Below are 11,722 nucleotides of genomic sequence, written 5' to 3'. Positions count from 1 at the left end.
GGACCTCCGGAACAAATTAAGTTCTTAACCAGAGGTACTACTGTATACTATATCCAATTGCTGCCACAGCTTAATTAACACAACTTAACAGCATCTGCTATACTGTTTCACAGCTATAAAACTAGGTCATGATATTTACTCTGGCCTTTAAAGAGATACCCATCTTGTAAAACAATAAGGAACCTTAATATTTAAATCAACCATTCAACACAAAGAGGTTAGCTCAAATGTATAAAAATGTACCTAATAAGTTTTGGAAATGTAAATATTGCAAGGGGTCATTCTGTCACATGGGGTGGACCTGCAAGGAGGGTAAGGTCTTTTTGGACATGTTATATAATGATTTTTTAAAAATCAAAAATCAGACTGACTTTTCCAAGAGTTCAGAAACCTTCTGGCTGGGGATATTGATGAGCAAAATTCCAAATCAAGGGATCTTTATGCTCAAAGCTGGAAAGTTGTGAGAATACCCTGAAGTAAGTGCTTAACCTGAGGTACCACTGTATTATGTATGTATACTGTCAGCTTAGATTCTTCACATTGTTTCTTCTAAGAAGAATGGGACTCTGAGATGTTGGTAATCACAATGGAGGGGGTGGGGAGAGTGACATTGGGCTCATGTCCTCTTCCTTCACCATCTTCTTCTTCATATTATAAGAGGGAATTATTATAAGATGATGTACCGATGTTATTTCACTCTGAAGAGCTTAGATCGAGTATATAAGAATGTACCAAAAAAATGTTGGAAATGTAAGAATTGCACAGGGCCATTCTGTCACATGTTGTAGACCTGTAGGAAGGCTAAGGTCTTTGGGGGCATAATATATAATGGGGGGGGGATTCAAAGTGATGTTTCCAAGAGTCCAGAACCCTTCTGGCAGGTGTTATTGGTCAGCAAAATTCCAAACTCTGTTTATGTATGCAGCTATAGTGGCAAGGGGTCTTTATGCTCAGAGGTGGAAAGTTGTGAGAATACCCTGAAAGGAAGAATGGATGGTGAAAGCCTTAGAATATGCAGAGATGGAGGGACTTCCGGGTTCGCGCCATCGCCTAATGGCGGATTCCCTCCGAGCTCCGGAGGGAATTGGCTCAGTAGGAGACGGGTCCTGCCGCGGCGGCGACGCGGGGACCCTCAGAAACCACAGGAGCTGAGGCCTGTGGACCTGGTGACTCGGCGGGCACCATCTGCGCCCTCCCTGACCCGAGAAGGAGCCTTTTTAAAGGCTTCGGAATGGGGGACGGAGAGAGGCGTGGTGCTGAGAGTCGACTGCTACTCCTACTGAGGGAAGCCGCATGCCATGGTCGGAGAGTGCTGACTTCTTTCTTTGAACATTTGGACCTAAAGTAAAAGCCCGTGAGTAATACGGAAATTGGATTTATAAAAGAAAGGGTTTTTTTGCTTGAATTCGGCACGATCGGGGAAGGCGCAAAGAGGAAGTCCGTCTCCCTGCCTTGTAAACAATTTGAAGCAAGGACTAAATAACTAAGGTCGAAAGAACATTTTCTTATTGGATAAAGCTATTAATTGCACGGATTGATAGTACTATATAAGTAATTGTGCTGGAGGATAAGAGCTAACTTTGTGAGCTAAAGTGCCACCCCCCCCCCCGGGACCCGGGAGTGATCCGCGAGAGGAGCCTGTTGAGGAGACATAGAAGATTTTGACAGCTGTCAAATTAGCTGTCAAAGTTGGAAAAAATAGAGAACTTTGTTTCTGATGTTCTTGCTGGTTACATTAGTTACAATATAGTTATAAATTGTTGAAAATCCTGACTTTTGGGTTGGAAGTGGAAGGAATACTGAATAACCAGAATCCCTCTAGAGGGGGTTCAGGGACATTACAAGAATGGAAATAGGTCGAAAAATACTAGCTGATCTGGATGAGGTTGTTTTTCTCTTGGGAAAGTTGCAAAAGTTGCAAGAGCAAAGTCATGTTTTGTCTACAAGTGCCATAACCTTGAAGTCAACAGCAAATAAATCTACTGAGTTGGATAAGGACTTGATGTACAAAGCCCAGGCAGCTGAACAAGAAAAGAAATTTGAGAAAATTGAGGAAGTGGAGAATGAGATATATGCTGAACAGGAGGAGCAGGAAGGAGGGGCTGTAATGCTGCAGAAGGCAAAGGAGAGCCGGAGGCCTGTCAAGATGGATATAAAAGAAAATAAGGACTGGATGATGAAAATTTGGTTTGAATTGAAGGATGAGGAATGGAAAGACCTCCTTCTGTGGAGATCTGAAGATCCATGGACTATAAATCTGATTAAGGTGGAAGTTGGAGCCTTTGGGACATTTGGACTTAAAAGGATTAAGAAACAAGATTTGAGCTCCACCTTTAAATATGGAGGTCTGGCTGGAAGGAACATGGACATTATCAGGATAGTGCCCCTCTGAGACTTGGTGTTTAATACAAAGGGCTTTCAAAAAAACTGGCAGAGAGTAACTGAGAGAGATTTAAGGGCCTCAGACGTGAGGTCTCCAGGCTGATAGCAGATGGACCTAATGGACAATGGTTTGGGGATCGAAACCGGGGAAGGGAGGGTGGGGTTTGGAAATCCAAAGGGTGTACAAATATATTCTGATTTTTTCTATTTTTTTCTTTTTTTGCGTTGTTATTAGTATAAAAATGGGGAATTCGTGGAAGGGAAATTGGGTCAATCTTAGAAAAAGTCTTTAAGTATAATGATTGATGTATATAAGTCAAAAGTTGATATATAAATTGAATTAAATATAATAACAAATTAAGGTTAAAAATTTAGGGACAAGAACTTGTTGAACAAATATTTGGACATGGAATACAAGAAGGGGAGGCGAGGGGAAGTTGCGGAAAAAAGTTATTGAAAATAAGGGCTGTAAATCTTGAATTATTTTTTTTATGCTTCTATGTATTATTTGAAACTCTAATAAATATCATTTTTTTTAAAATAGAATATGCAGAGATGGCAAAGGTTACAGCAAGAGAGGCTGCTAAAACTGAGGCTCTTCTCCACTTAATGCATTGCATCTGAGGGTCAAGCGGAGGGCAAGGCCTCCCTGGGCGGCATAGAGGGAGGAGTGCAAAGAGTCTAGATTTTCTTCTACCCAAAAAATCTTTTATGTTTGTGTCTAAAGTTGCCACTTTCTAAAATTTATTTATTGGTGCATGCTTTTCTTTCGTAAATGTACCATGAAATAAATTAAAACTGGGATAATGGGGTATTCTCAGGTCAGTGGAGGATGTACGTGCTGTGTCCTGTTCATGATGTGCTTGTGGAACTTGCCATTCTTCTGATTGAAAATGCTGTGGGGGGGTATGGGGTCAAAAATGGGGGGAATGTCAGTTGTGGGGAGTGAGAAATGTCCATTTTTCATCTGAGGAATGTTGGAGGGTATGCAGTGGCTATTGAACATCAATATGAAGCTGTTGGGAAGAGTCAACTGGAGTTTTGGAGTGAAATTCTGGGTTCGTGCTTGGATGCCATGGTGCATGAGAGCCAACAAACTGAGCTTGAACCGTGAAAAACTGGAGGCCTTGGGTCTTGGAGATAGGTCAATTGCTTGGCAACCTGGACACAGTGGTTGCGTGGCAAGGCCCAATCCCCCATGTGAAATGAAGACACTGGACACATTATTTAAGGTTAATGGGCATAAAAAGGCCACAACTTTTATTGATTACAGAATTGAAAGGTATTGGCCTTAGGCATTGGCTCCTATCGACTACCCGGCATGGAGACCGGGAAGGGTTATCCACAAGCCGTGGGAGTCCTGTTGAAGTACGCCAACTAGGATCCCATGGGTGTCACCGCTCGGGGATGTGCCGGAGGCCCTTACCTCCCTAGGTTTCGGACAAGGCAATGCCCCCCGGAGACCTCTACCGGACTACCCTTTTCATTGGGGGAAGGTGATGGCGCTTCCTTCCCCCCATTCATTTGCATAACAATCAACTCCTGCCAATGCCTAACCGCCACTCGAGCAAAGCTCGCCGCCAATACCTTCAAACCTGTAACCAATTCCTAATCCCTGCTATGATGTCCCCCAACCAAATATCGTTTCCAGCATCTGACAGATGCACGCCACCCCATCTGTAGAGGGCCTTGTTGCTGTACTGGATGCTTGGGTGGCCAATGACGCACCCGCCTAGAGCCGCCACTCTACGCTCCATAGCCTGCTGCAAGACCTTTCTTGCTTTATTGATTCCAACCGGGCTCAAACAATCCCTCCATGTCCTCCTCTCGAGCAATGAGGACCACAAGATAGTAATGTTTGGGTAAACCGCCATCAGATCAGCAAAATCGTCAAAAATGTTCCATCTCAAGTCAATAGCTTTGTCGTACGCTAGGTAATTTTTCCCCAACTGGATAACCAGGGCATCAGGTGGGCCCTCAGAGGCGGCTCTCGCCATCACGGCTGGCTTGAATTCGCTCCAGCGCATCCCTCTTCGCGCTATCCACGCCAGCTCAACATTTGCAGGTAAGTTCAAGTTTTGCCCCAACCCGGTACTCATGGCACGATTCTTGGCCCAATGCACAATGCTGTGGCCCACCAACCAAATGCACACCTTCCTGAATTCTGAAAAGCAAATAGACAGAAAAACCAAGGTCAGGAGTACAACCGCTAGTCATAGATTCTTTCTTACGTAAGCTCTGTATGCATTAGATTTCCACCGGCCCAGGTCCTTTATCCTCTCTGTGGAGAGCCCGAGGTGCACAGCAGTGGTAGCGGCCCCAATCCGAAAAGAGTGAGCCGCAAATTCGGCCGCGGGCAGACCGCATACTCCAAAGCCATGCGCATCACCCATGTAAAGTGGTGTCTAGCCAAGAGCGATCCATCCATGTGAATCAAAAAGGGGCCGGGGCTATTGGGTCTTAAGTAGAGGAAACGCCTTGTATCCCTAACCAGGCAGGGACCAGTACCTTGTGTGGCTGGTAACCAGATGAGGACCCCCCCTACCCTGTTGGTCTGTCTTAGAGCTCCTTACTTGAACGATTAGGTCGTTCCTTGATAGGGTCAGATCACTTAAGAGGATGCCCCTCTGGCAGTGGGCAACCCCTCCCTCACAAACTACCTCCCTTATGTACAGGGCACCAAAGAAGGCTATGGAATAAGCGGCAGAGAATAGGCGAGCTTCATATTTTGACCAGCATATTGCACGTAATTGTTTGTGAATCTGGGTCAGAATATCATAAGTTATGGGCCTCCTCTTGTCAGAGCTGGGAGGCTGGAGCCGGCCCCAACCCTCTAAAGTCTTGCACACTATAAATTCAGCGCATGGGTCGGTGGCGAAAAAGGTTTTACAAAAATATGACATCCCTGCGGACTGAATATTGAGAGTCTTTGGTGCCCTGCCCAGCTCCTTCAGGTGGGCTAAGTAGCGGAGGACCTCCCTCATTGAGGGAATGAAGTTCTGCCTCGTGCTGGGTATTCTATTGCGAACTTTAGGAAGTCAGCCCACGCTTTATTGTATGATCTCATTGTGGAAGAGGCAACTGCACCGAATACTCCCTTCATCACCTCTTCCTCCCAAGACTCCAGAGATGCTCCGGGAAAGGCATCGATGATTTTTCCACATCCGGTGCTAATGAGCGGAAGCGCTCCATCTGAAAACGAGACAGAGCATCCACGATGTCATTATTAATGCCAGGTACGAATTTGGCTGAAAAATATATATTCTGCTCAAGACACAGGAGGACGAAGGACCATAACAAGTTTCCCACCCTGGTGGATCGCGCAGACTGTCTGGAAAGAACCGCTACTACTGCCTGGTTATCTGTGTTGAAACAAACCCTATGATTGCGGAACTGCTCTGCCCAAAGATGTACTGCCACTACAATAGGGAAAAATTCCAAGAATGTAAGGTCCTGAGTAATGGGCTGGCCCTGCCAGTCTGCAGGCCACTTTTGGGCACACCACTGCCCCCTGAAATAAACTCCAAAACCCAAGGACCCTGTCGCATCTGATTGGACTTGGAAGTCAGCATTGAGTGCCATGGAATCTTGCCATAAGGATATACCGTTGTACTTGTCGAGGAATTGTAGCCAGACTCCCAAATCTGCCTTGACTTCTTTGGAGAGGCGCACCCTATGCTGTGGTGCCCTGAGACCTGCCGACAATCTGGCCAGGCGGCCGCAAACGGTTCAACCCGGCGCCACTACCCTACAAGCGAAATTTAGGTGACCTAGCAGGGATTGAATTTGCCTTAGGGTAACCTTCTTTAGGGGCAATAGCTGTTGTATCAGTGCCTTAAGAGCAAACAGTTTTTCCAGGGGCAACCTAGACATTTGGGCCATGGTGTCTAACTCAATGCCTAGATAGACCAAGGAAGTGGCTGGATCCTCCGTTTTCTCGGCGGCCAGTGGCACCCCCAGCTCCCCTGCCAGGGCTGTGAAAGCCTCCAAGAGGGCGGAGCATCGTTGCCTGTTATCTGCCACCAAAATAAAGTCATCCAGGTTACGCGATATGCCCAATGACCCTGTCCTAAAGCGTAGGGCCCAATCAAGAAACGCACTGAACAACTCAAAGGCTGAGCAAGCCACGGAGCAGCCCATAGGCATTGCTTTGACAATGACATACGCCCCCCTCAAATCTATTTTTTTTTTTTTTTTTAATAATATTTATTAAAATTTTCCAATTAATTACAAATTAATAAAACATCCAATTTCAAATCTTTTTCCAATTACATCCTTTCAGGACTTCCCCTTCCCTCCCCCCCTTGTATTCCAAATCTCTCAAATGATCTCAACAAGTTCTTCTCCTCAATTCAAACTTGTTATCCTTAACCCAATTTTTTTTTTAAAAAAAAAACAACAACATTATTTTCCATTCCCCTAAAATCGGCTTATTCCCACCACGAGTTCCCCACTTTAGAATACCATATAAATGTATATAGCCTAAATAAAACATAGTTTACGCCTTTAAGGATTCCACATTTCCCACCCCCCCTTTTCCCGGTTGCGTTCCCAATGTTCCTCAATGTCCGATATTTCCACGTCTCTCTAAATCATAGTCCTTTGCCAGTCCTCTTTAATTTCGAATGTCCAATCATGGAAGGATTCTGTCTCAAAGAGAGGCCCATTTTTTCCATCCAGATTTTTATATCCAGGAGTGAAAAACTCCAAATTATAATCCTTAAGCTTGTCAAATCTGGATGTCCCAAATGTCCCCACTTTTGACTTGGTCCAATTCTTGTTATTTTGTTGTTCTTATTGATCAGACTCCTCTTTCTATTTCTTTCTGTCCCTGTTTTCCTGCACAAATGTCCTAATTCCAAAAGTTAGTTCCTTTACAGAGGCTTGTTATTCAGAAACAAAACATTACGTCAAGTTCCTTTCATTCCACAACAGATGATTCCATTGTCTTCTTCGGTGTAGTGGCCTCTGTAGTCATAATAATGTTCCATTTCTGCAGTTTCCCAGGAGATAAACAGTTCAGTTCCAATTTCCAGCTAAAACTTGTAATATCCCTCGGCTCCTCTAGGTGGATTGCAAAAACTGAGTTCTCTTCCAGATCGCATCCATTAGCCCTAGTAACTTTGTAATCCTTATTTAAAACAATTTGTATCCAATTTATAACAAATATAACCAGCAAAGTCCTTGTAACATAGTCTCTATCTTATTTTCCGCTTTGACAGCTCTTTGACAGCTGTCAAAACTTGCCTTTCTCCTCTCCAAACTCCGTCATCGATCGCTCCCGGGGTTCCAGGGGGGGTTGTTTTTAAGTCCGAATTCTACTTTCCTCCTCCAGCTCAATCTCATATTCTTCACTCGTGAGGTTAAAAACTTGCCAAAATGATGTTACTCCGATCTTAGTTATCAGATCCTTTGCTTTGATCCTTCTACAATGGAGGGGGTGGCTGACTTCCTTTTTTGCGCCTCCCCCGCTCGCTCCGAAATTTTTTAAATTTTTATCCCTCTTTTTAGTCCAAGTTCCAATTACTTACAGGTTGTTCTTTTAGGTCCGAATTTTCAAAGGAAGAAGCCAGCGCTCTCCGCCGAATGGCATGCGGCTTCGCACGGCAGGGATAGCAGAGGACTCAAAACACCACGCTTCTCCCCGGCACCCGATCCGTAGCCTTTAAAAAGGCTCCTTCACGAGTCGGGAGGGCGCTGACGGTGTCAGCCGAGTCTCCATGTCCACGGCCCCCGTGGCCGTGGTTTTTAAGGGTCCCCGCATCGCCGGTGCGGTAGGACCCAGCCCCTGCCGTGCAGGCTCCCTCCGGAGCTCGGAGGGAGTCCGCCATTCGGCGATGGCGCCGACCCGGAAGTCACGCCCCCCTCAAATCTAAAGCCCAACCAACGGAAGTCAGCTGGATGGACGGGAAGAAGACGGAATGCCGACTCAATGTCACATTTGGCTAGAAGTGCCCCTTGCCCGAATCTGTGAATCATTTTAACTGCTTGGTCAAAGGAGGCGTATTTCACTGTACAAAGTTCCTGGGGGATCGCGTCATTGACCAAGCCTCCCCTTCGGTAAGAGAGGTTGTGGATCATGCGGAATTCCCCTGGGGTCTTTTTTGCTACAATGCCCAGAGGGGATAGGTGAAGTCCTTCCAAGGGAGGTTCGGCAAAGGGACCTGCTACCCTACCTGTACTGATTTCTTTCTCTATCTTTTTCCTGACTATCTCGGGCCTTTCCCTAACTGATTTTTGATTTTGTGGGTCCCTGGTGTTAGGGGGGGGAAAGCCACGGGGATTCTGAACCCCATAGAGAACCCCTCCCAAAGGTATTGTGCGGCTTTTCGATCAGGATATTGATCTAGCAGGGTTTTGAGGGGCTGAAGACGGATAGGGGAGGAGGCCAAACCAAGATACAAGTTACTGGCGGTTACTGGGTCCCTGGTGGGAGGATCCGGGGGCACCTCTGTTATTGTTGTGGAAGAACCCCCTGCACCCTCGAAAGGGCTGCTGTTTATTCTTATAGCACACAGAGGCGGGGTGGTTTCCCAAGCACCACTCACATTCATGAAGATACTTACAGGAGGGTCGCGAGCATACACCCCTGTTGAACTCCCAGCACTGCCGGCGCCGTTTCGCCTCTGTCTTACCCGCCTTGGCTGATTCTGGTTTTTCTTTTTTATGTAGGGATTGACGTCCTCGCCCCAGTAGTTAGGATCCCTTAGATCCCATCGGGTGGAAGGCAGGAGAGAAGCATTTCTACAGAAATTCTCATCATATGTTAAAGCGGCAATTTTCCCTGCGAGCGTGTGAGCCCGCCTCACATGAGCCAAATAAGCAACCAAATCCATGGAGTGCCAAGGATAAGCCACACAAACATCTCCCATGAAAACCTGGTACCCATCCAACCAATTCTCAAAGGTGCGCTTTGCCCTAGGTGTCCTATACCTCCGCTTACCAAAAGAGCGCCTCTTTTCACCTTTCCCCGTTACCTTAGTAGGAGGGAGAAGGGTAAACATGTCCACATAGTCCCCGTTGAGGATCTTATTCCTCTTCTGGGACAAATGGTTCCCCAGTATAAAATCGGTGGACTGATTGGTGGAAACCTTAACATCCTCAACCAACACCCCATCCTTCCATTCCAGTACCCCATTGAGCTCTTACGATGGGAATTGGCCCTCCTCTCGTGTGCCCAAAGAGGGATCCCGTGATTACCTTCACCAAAACCCCAGTAACCATCCATGGGGCCCTCGCTATCCGAATCAGAGGATGATGTACCTGACTCGTCTTCCGTCTCGGACTGCTTACTTCTTTTCTTCTTTGCAGACGTGTGCTTCTTCTTGGACTTTCTTTTACCTTCTTGGACCTCTACGTTGGCCGGGTTCACACTGGCCGCTGGCTGAGCAATTTGAGGTTCCATGTGCTCCTCCTCCAAGCCGGAACCTGCACTGTCCTCGGTGGAGCTGTGTTGGGGCTGCTGTTCCTGAAACGCACTAGGAATGTATACCACCTGTGAAAAGGCATTGCTGCTGGTCCCTTTGGCAATAGCCTTCCCCTTGCTGGGACCTTTTGCCGGTGCCTTACCCTTTCCAGCGCTTTGGTTGGCATTCTTAGTAATGGCTGCCTGAAATAACAATATAAGCCACAGTGTTTGCTAATTGCACCAATTAATTTCAAAGGCAGTCAGCAGTCAGGACTTTGAAACCAGTACTCAGCATTTCCAAAGACTCCTTTATTATATTATTATTTTTTAAAGTATTTCCCCCAATAACCACACTTTAAAAGCCTGTCATTCAGAAACCTGCTACATCAATAGATTCTCCCCTGTAATGCTGCAGACCTGGTAGTCAGCAGCGGGAGGGATCGCAACAATGTAGCTGCCTCCTGCACAGAGCAGCTTAGCCTATGCTGGCAATTTATAATAAGCGTCAGCCTAAGCTAAGCCTAAAGGGTGGGTGGGATGGGAAAACCGCTCAGCTGGAAAGGGGAAAGAGGGTGGTCCTCGGGCGTGCCTGGCCTTAAATAGGCTAGGCCCCGCCTCCCCAGCCTGCCGATTGGCAGGCAGGGTCGAAGGCATGCCCGGGGATTCCCTATTCTTGCGGGAGCAAAAGGCCAGCCCCCGTGTGTGTGGGAGGGGGTAGCCCGCAACCCCCTCTCCTCCCCAAGCTCGGAAATGGCTTTCAAGCAGTGAGATCCTTTGACTGGGGCAATTCTTGTAGCTCCCTACACACCTGAGGTTTAGTCAGTTTTCAATTCACAGGAAGCCTTTAGTGCAACAGGAGAGAGAAAAGCTTTTATTCCTTTCTCACAGTACTAGAATTTGTGGGCAGCCAATAACAGTGAATGTTGGAAGCTTTGAGAAAGATGGAAGAAAGTACAATGGTACCTCTGGTTATGAATGGGATCTGTTCTGGAGGCCTGGCCGTATCCCGAAATCTTCATAACCTGAGGCGCCTGTTCTCCACATGTGTGCAGCGCCATGGAGCACTTCTGCACATGTGTGAGGTGCACAGAGCGCTTCTGCGTGTGCTTGAGTGGCAAACCCACTTCCTGGTTTGCTACGTTTTCAACCCAAAAAATACATTACCCAAAGGTAACGTAACCCGAGGGTCCACTGTACTGTTTGAAATAGCATATGGTTAAACTCTGGAATTTGCTCTCAAGAAGTAAAGTTCGGCAGCAACGTGGATGTGTTTGATTGAGGATTAGAAGAAAATAATGGAGGATAAGGCTAACAATGCCTACTAACCAATTTGGCCATGTTCTTCCTCAAGTGTTGGAGACAGTATTCCTGTGGATGTCAGTTGGTGGGAATCACAAGCGGGGGGACGGGATGGGGACAACTGGTGTTGCTGTCCAGTCCTGCTTTGACGGTTGCACAGGCATCTTGCTGGCCATTGCAACAACAGGGTTCTGGAACAGCTGGACTGGTTCAGCAGGCTGATGGAAGCTGTGCCAATTGAAGCTTGTGGGAAAGCTAACATTAGCCCAAATTTTGATTGCCTCAAAGTGGTGCTCATCCAATGTACTTGCTGAAGACGAGGGGATTCACAATGTACCTGCTGAAGAAACATGCTTTCACAATTTCTTTCTAAAATCAACAAGCTGTTCATTTGGCTGAGTAAGGGAAGCCAAAGGAGAATGAAAATCGGGAAACTATGGAGGCCTTTAGTAATCTATACCAGGAGTGGGGAACCGCTGACCTGGGGGCCAAATGCAGCCACTGCGTGCCCCTCCACAGGGCCTGTGTGGGGCGGGGGAGGTAGTACATTGTTCTTCTGTTTGGGATCACAAGGGGGACATCAGGAAATGTTTGCCTATATTGTGTGAAGACTAGCGTTTATATTTTTGTAAG

At 46.6% G+C, this 11,722-nt stretch overlaps 1 long non-coding RNA gene across 1 annotated transcript; it reads right to left on the bottom strand.

The window, feature by feature from the left end:
* Nucleotides 1-4,148: 4,148 nt before the first annotated feature.
* LOC309346643 lies at nucleotides 4,149-5,200 on the bottom strand. Its single transcript, XR_014158717.1, has 2 exons — nucleotides 4,956-5,200; nucleotides 4,149-4,546 (listed from the first exon to the last, which is right to left on the bottom strand). It is a non-coding gene; the product is annotated as an uncharacterized lncRNA (long non-coding RNA).
* Nucleotides 5,201-11,722: the final 6,522 nt, after the last annotated feature.

The sequence above is a fragment of the Podarcis erhardii genome, assembly GCF_964252035.2.
Source record: "Podarcis erhardii genome assembly, chromosome: 7".
NCBI classification, from domain to species: Eukaryota; Metazoa; Chordata; class Lepidosauria; order Squamata; family Lacertidae; genus Podarcis; species Podarcis erhardii.
Note: the sequence above shows the minus strand (reverse complement) of the source record. Positions and strands in the feature narration are given on the sequence as shown.